The following is a 7,568-nucleotide window of genomic DNA, read 5'->3' on the forward strand; positions in this document are numbered from 1 at the left end:
GCACAGAAAACTAGAGGTGTATGTTACTGAAGACAAGAAAGTATTGTAAATTACAATACATGACTGAGAACTTGGGGAAAAGATTCAGGTTGGGGAGACATGGACATTATAGCAATGTTAATAACAGTTCCATTGTATGGGCTGTAATCACGGAGGTCTTAGGGTAGGTCACCTGATCCCATCCATGCCTAGAGGTGACAGGCCAGCTCTTCCTCTTCCTCCCTGTCCTCTCCATTCATTCGCCATCAGATCCAGCATTCACTGTGTGCCAGACATTGGATGCAGTGACATCCAAGCCACTGAGAAAGAATGTAGGGTATCTGAAGACTCTGTAAGTTCTCACGGGTCAAAAGAAGGACCCTACTAAGGGGACAGCCCTTCTGGGGGAGACCTTCATTTGTAATCTGCCTGTTTATTGTCTTCCACTTTCCCATTTGTACCCCACTGCTTAAGGTTTCCATCCACTCTATTTCTTTACATTAATCTTACCGATAAGACCTGAATTTGAGGAATTTTAGCTTTTTTGCAATGGGTTTGCTGCCAGAACACAGGTGTAATGAAAAATGGTGCTCAACCTAAACCAAAATGGGAAAGGAAAAGACTCAAATCAACATCATCATCCCTGGACATGTAGATTCCGGCAAGTCTACCACTGCTGGTCATCTGAGCTACAAACGTGGTGAGATCGACAAAAGAACTACTGAAAAATTTGAGGAGGAGGCTGCTGAGATGGGAAATGGCTCCTTCCAAGTGTGCCTGGGTCTTAGAAAAACCGAAAGCTGAACGTAAACACGGTATCACCATTGATACCTCCCTGTAGAAATTCGAGACCAGCAAGTGCTATGTGACCATCACTGATGCTCCAGGACACCGAGACTTTATCAAAATCATGATTGCAGGTGCATCTCAGGCTGCCTGTGCTGTCCTGGTTATTGCTGCTGGTGTTGGTGAATCTGAAGCAGGCGTCTCCAAGAATGGGCAGACCCATGGGTGGGCCCTTCTGGCTTCCACACTGGGTGTGAAAGAACTAATTGCTGGTGTTCGCAAAATGGGTTCCACTGAGTTGTCCTACAGCTGGACAGTATACAGTATGCAAGGAGATGGTTAAGGAAGTCAGTACCGACATTAAGAATATTGGCTACAACCCCAACACAGTAACTTTTGTGCCAGCATCTGGTTGGAATGATAACAAAATGCTGGAGCCAAGTGCTAACAAGCCTTGGTTCAAGGGATTGAAAGTCACCCATAAGGATGGGAATGCCAGTGGAACCACACTGCTGGAAGCTGTGGATTGCCTTCTGCCACCATCTCGTCCAACTGACAAGCCCTTGCTTCTGCCTCTCCAGGACGTCTATAAAATTGGTGGGATTGGTACTGTCCCTATGGGCCAAGCGGAGACTGATGTTCTGAAACCCAGCATACTGGTCACCTTTGCTCCAGTCAATGTTACCACTGAAGTCAATTCTGTTGAAATGCACCATGAAGCTTTGAGTGAGGTCTTCCTGGGACAGTGCCAAGAAGACGTCTTCAGTGCCAAGAAGGTATCTGTCAAAGATGTTCGTAGTGGTAGTGTGGCTGGTGACAGCAGAACATGATCCATCCATTCAACCAGCTGGCTTCACCACTCAGGTGATTATCCTGCATCTTCCAGGCCAGAGCAGTGCTGGAGATGTACCTGTGCTGGACTGTCACACAGCTCATGTTGCTTGCACGTTTGCTGAGCCAAACGAGAAGATAGATCGTCGTTCTGGAAAAAAGCTACAAGATGGTCCCAAGTTCTTGAACTCTGGTGATGCTGCCATTGTTGATATTGTTTGTGACAAGTCTCTGTGTGTTGAGAGCTTCTCTGACTATCCTCCTCTGGGCAGTTTTGAGGTTCAGGACATGAGACAGACGGTTGCTGTGGGTGTCCTCAAAGCAGTGGGACAAGAAGGCAGCTGGAGATGGCTTGGTCACCAAGGCTGCCCAGAAAGCTCAGAAGACTAAATGAATATTCTTTCCAATACCCACCACCCAAGTCTTACTCAGTGGTGGGAGAACGGTCTCAGAGCCGTTTGTGTCAGTTGGCCATTTAAGTTGAAGAGTAAAAGACTGGTTGCTGATAACAATGCATCGTAAAAACTTCAGAAGGCAAGGAGAATGTTTTGTGGACCATTTGTGTTTTTGTGTGTGTGTGTGTGGCAGTTTTGAGTTATCAGTTTTTAAAATCAGTAGTTTGTAATGGAAACAACTTCACCAAAAATCTGTCACAGAATTTTGAGACCCATTAAAACAAAAGTTGAATGAGAGAGAGAGGGAAAAAAAAGAATTTGAAGAATTTGAAATCCCCTCCTTTAAAAATTTCATCGCCTCTTAGAGCATTAGGGACTGTCCTTAGGGTGAATTGATCTAACTCAACTTGGGTCCTCTGTAACACAAAAAATTAAAGGATGCTGTCAAGAAAATAAGTTTTGATTAACACTGAGTATAATTTTGGAAGACCTGGTGTATTCCTTTCATGTGGTTGCTGTAACAATCACCATAAACAAATTACCATAAACCCAAAACAAGAGAAATTTATTGTCTCACAGGAGGCCAGAAGTCTGAAATTAGTAGTGGTGGGGTGGGGGGTGGGGTATGGAGGGGCGGAAATCTGGTGTCAGCCAGGCCTCCCTCCCTCTGGAGGGCCTAGAGCAGGATCTGCTTCTCGCCTTTCCAGCTTTTTGGCCCAGCACTCCCTGGGCCATTTGCTTTCCCCAATCTGTGTCTCCAGGGTCAGCCCACCTTCTCCTCCCCACCTGCCCCGCTCACCTAAGGATACCTGTGCTTATATTTCAGACCCACCTCGTCAGTCTCCCTACCTTAGGATGCTTACCTTCATCAAGTATGCAAAGTCCTTTTTGCGGTGACATTTGTAACATTCACAGGTTCCAGGAACTGGGACGTGGTTGTCTTTTGGGGCCATTATTTAGCCTCTCAAACCTGGTGAAGTACCATAGTGAGAGCTCAGACAGCCTCTGCCCTGAGGCCAGAAGGGGCCAGAGGGCTGGACCAGAGGGAGTGGGGGCGTGGAGGAGAATAGAAAAGCGCACTGTTTCCAACCTTAGCGGAGCTACCCCTCCTGTTTACCTTCCCTTTTCCCTTCTCCCTCTTCCTCCTCCTCTTTTTTTTAAAAAATATTTAATTTATTTATTTGACAGAGATCACAAGCAGACAGAGAGGGGGAGGGGAGGGAAGCAGGCTCCCTGCTGAGTAGAGCCCCCCCCCATCCCCTCCATGCGGGCTCGATCCTAGGACTCTGGGATCATGACCTGAGCCGGAGGCAGAGGCTTTAACCCACTGAGCCACCCAGGCACCCCCCTCTTCCTTTCTTATCCCTTCTCCATCACAGGACTACTTGCTCACAGGCCTCAGGATTAAAGCTGCTGTGTTTAGGGGCGCCTGGGTGGCTCAGTGGGTTAAGCCGCTGCGCTCAGGTCATGATCTTAGGGTTCTGGGATCGAGTCCCGCGTCGGGCTCTCTGCTCAGCGGGGAGTCTGCTTCCTCCTCTCTCTCTGCCTGCCTCTCTGCCTACTTGTGATCTCTCTCTCTCTCTGCCAAATAAATAAATAAAATCTTTAAAAAAAAAAAAAAGCTGCTGTGTTTAGGCTGCAGAATGAGTTAGGTCATCTCTGGTTTATAACCTATGCCTTTGTTATCGCACACACACGCGCGCGCACGTGCACACTCACACATGCGCACACGTACGCACGCACACACGCATGCGCTCTGGCTCTGGTTCGGACCTAGCTAATTCAGACGCAGTCTTTCTTTTCCCCTCCCTCCTCGAACATCCTTCTTTTTTTTTTTTTTTTTTTTAAATTTTAAAAACTTTTTATTTGAACATCCTTCTTCTTATTGGCCACAGGTCTTTTGAAAACGCCGTGCTCACGCTCGCCAGCCCCTGGGATTCCGGGAGATCTGGATGTGAATCCCGACTCTGCGTTTGCGGAGGTCCTGGGCGAGACGCTGCCCCGCCGTTTCTCCTCCGTGAAGCAGAGCCGCTACCTCCTTCCTCGGCTTACTGAGGGTTCTCAGCGAGGTCATGTTCGGGAGGTTCCTGCCGCCGCGCCAGGCCCCGAGCAGGTGTGCCCGGGGCCGACCGCCGCATGCGTTGATCCTGGTAGAGCCCCTGCTGTCTTCCTGGGACAGTGCTGACCCTCATGTGACGATGGAGAGCAGAACCCGGGCGCTGCCTCTCAGGAGTTTATTGAGTGAGGCAGACTCGGGAAGGGACTCTGACACAAGCTGGCAGGAGGCAGGTGATGGTGAGAGGAACTCCGGAGGACTTCCTGGAGGAGATGATGTGAAAATCGAGTTCTCAGTGGTGAGTGAGTGTATTGTTTCCTAGGGCAGCCACAAATGCGATCACTTCAAATAATGGAAATTAATTTTACATTTTGGAAGCTAGAAGTCCAGAATGGAGAGGTTAGCAGCGCCGTGGGCCTTCTGAAGGCTCGAGGGGAGATTTTGGCTCTTCCAGCTTCGTGTGGCATAGGCAGTCCTTTGGAGCAGCATAACTCTGGTTTCTGCCTGTCTTTACATGGTTGTCCACGTGACATTATAAGGACATTTGTCGTATTTGTCATTGGATTCAGAGCTCACCTGGATAATTCAGGATGATTTCATCCCAAGATCCTTAATAACATGTCCAGAGACCCTTTTGTAAATAATGGAACTACCACAAGTCTGGATGGACGTAACTTTTGAGAAACCACCATTCAACGCACCACCATTCAACCCTAAGGGCCTAAGGGCATGGAATGGCTTTCTAGTTTGGGGAAACCACAAGTTAATCTTACGAGACCAGGAATTTCAAGGAGGACTGAGGTAGGGAATAAGTCATGGATGGGCGACAGGCTTGGTGCAAAGCAGTTTAATTTCTGTCACAGTCGGAGGTAAAGATGCTGAGGTCCTGCATGGGAGGTAGAGATGGCTGCACGTGTTGGAGAGAGAAAATCAGCAGGACCTGGGGAAGGATTCAGCGTGGCCGGAGAAGATGGGGGGAAGATCATTGCTGGATTTCTGGTTTGGGCAATTGGCTACACAGTGACCCCACTGAGATTAGCAATAAGGGAAAGATGTAAGACGGGCATGGATACGGGGCAGGAGGTGCAGAAGATGACTGATTTAATTGGGGGCCTATAAATGCTAAGGCTTATGAACACCCATAACTGCTAGGATTACTAAGAGCCATGGTGCAGATGGTTCCAGAAGGAGATACTCAGAAAAGGAGTGTTGTAAGCGTATCAGGTATTGAATTCAGACCACATGCCAGGAAAGACCTTCGTCCCCATAAACTACTGGGGATGGGGGCGAGGGGTGGGGGGGCATGGGGTGTGTCCGTGTAGCACGGATCCACACAGAGCCCAGGCCACTGGCATCCTGCAGAGGGCAGTGGTGAGTGGTGTGCTGCTCTTCTTTCTCCTGGGTTAGTAAGAGTAATGGCCAGCACATAGCCAGCATTCCTCCCCTCCCTTCCACTAAGTGCTTTCCAGTCTCTGCTCATTGAATCCCCACAGTGAGATGAGTATCATGTTTATTTTATGGAGAGGTGTGGGGAATTCAAGGACACTTGACCCAAGGGCATAAAACCATTAAAGGGTACAGCTGAATACAAATGAGGCTGACCTAACTCTTGCACCAGCCCCCTTTCCAGCAGGATGCCTGGCTTGCTGTAGCCTTGATCCCTTTGAGATCAGAAGTCAGAGAAGAGCACTTCTCAGCTAATAACTCACACCCACCGTCCAACAACCAGATGCAGCTGCTACTTCACGAAGCAGGAAGGCAGTTCTCAGTATGCCCAGTGACCTTGTAGATTTATTCTCCTTACAGCCCCCAAAGGTGCAAGTTAACCCACAATCATCAGATGTTTGAATTCAGTTTTCTCTCTCTTCATGTCCACATTTCTGATACTCCAGTTACATAGCAATAACTCCTAAGCTCCTATGCACCAAAGCCTTTTTGATAACACACATCCTGGGGTCCCATTCCAGGCTTATTAAAAGGAATATCTGGAGTGCCTTGATCTCAGTTCAAATCTTAATCTCAGGGTCATGAGTTCAAGCCCCACATTGGGCCCTATGTTGGGCATGAGCCTACTTTAAAAAAAAAATTTCCCATGGTGTGGTCCTTGGATGTGGATCTTTGATTCTGATGCAGTGGTCCCTAACCATTGTTATACAATGGCATGTCAATGAAGTGAGGTTATGATGAGCATGGGTTTTAAAAAATGCTTTGTCATTGGTTCTGATCCATTTCTTATCTGTGGCCTTTCTTCTTTGAATTAGGCCAGTTGATTCTCTCTCCCCTTACCCTCTTCTTGGGTCAAGAGGAAAGTCTGTGTGATCAGTTTAAAGCTTGTTTGATTTGCAAGCCTCGTTTGAGGAAAGATAAACAGTATTAATTAGTATTAGGGATCTGCAACCACAATGCTGGGCTGGTTTGGACAGATCAGGGGTTGGCTGGTGCCCTCTAGTGGCTGGAACGATTCAACAACTTCTAGTTCGTGTTGACCCACGTGGGTTGCGAGTTTAAAAAGAAACAAGCCTGTTTGCCTTGGACTTGCTGTTTGGATACCAGCTGTGTCTTGCTAGGGTGCCTCATCTCTCAGGCCAGAGTATTTTTCTTTTTCTTTTTTTTTTCTTTTTAAGGTTTTATTTATTTATTTGACGGACAAAGATCACAAGTGGGCCGAGAGGCAGGCAGAGAGAGGAGGAAGCAGGCTCCCTGCTGAGTGGAGAGCCCCATGCGGGGCTTGATCCCAGGACCCAGAGATCATGACCTGAGTCAAAGGCAGAGACTTTAACCCACTGAGCCACCCAAGTGCCCCTGGCCAGAGTATTTTTCTGTATAAATTGGAAGGGGCAGAGAAGGATATTAGTGAACAACAGGCCGAAAGCACGTACAAAGGGCTGGCTTCCCAGGGAGATGGGTCACATGTGAAGTGTAGGCAAGGGGGCAGGTACACCCAGCACGGAGCATCGTCATAGCCCCGCCACAGCACCCTCCGAAATGGGAGCTCTCTGAGATGGGGACTCTGGCTTATTCATCTTCGTGTCCTTAACATCTGGCACGAGGCCTGGCGTGGAGAAAGTCTACAAATAAATACTGAAAGAAGGGAGGGCAAAAGGAAGAAAGGCAGGTTGGTGAACTTGCTGCTCTTTGCTCAGGAGGTGGAAGGTCAAGATTAAGTCTCGCAAAGTGGAGCTTAGCCCTGCACCACGCTCCCATCAGATACAGGACTGGGGTTGGGAGGGTTGTGCACAGCTGCTGAAGGGCCCACCCAGCCCTGCCCAGAAGAGGAATCAGCCCCTGGATCCTGACACTAGAGGTTTGCAACCCTTCTGAATGCTTTGTCTTCCAGCGTCGGTGGGGTTTCTCCTGCCGGCTGACTTCTCAGGCTGTCCTTATGGCAGTGTTGGGCACAGCTCCTGGCTGAGCTCTCCTGCCACGAAACCTGGGCTCTGGTTCCCGCTCTCCACTCCTCTGCGGGGCTGGGACGTGTCAGTCTCCAGAATCGCACATGCCAATGACTTACAAACATTGGT

General features: G+C 48.6%; 1 pseudogene; it reads left to right on the forward strand.

Moving 5' to 3' along the window:
* Positions 1–585: 585 nt before the first annotated feature.
* LOC131820699 (elongation factor 1-alpha 1-like) lies at positions 586–2,396 on the forward strand (annotated as a pseudogene).
* The last annotated feature ends 5,172 nt before the right edge of the window (positions 2,397–7,568 follow it).

Source organism: Mustela lutreola, chromosome 18 (genome assembly GCF_030435805.1).
Source record: "Mustela lutreola isolate mMusLut2 chromosome 18, mMusLut2.pri, whole genome shotgun sequence".
NCBI classification, from domain to species: Eukaryota; Metazoa; Chordata; class Mammalia; order Carnivora; family Mustelidae; genus Mustela; species Mustela lutreola.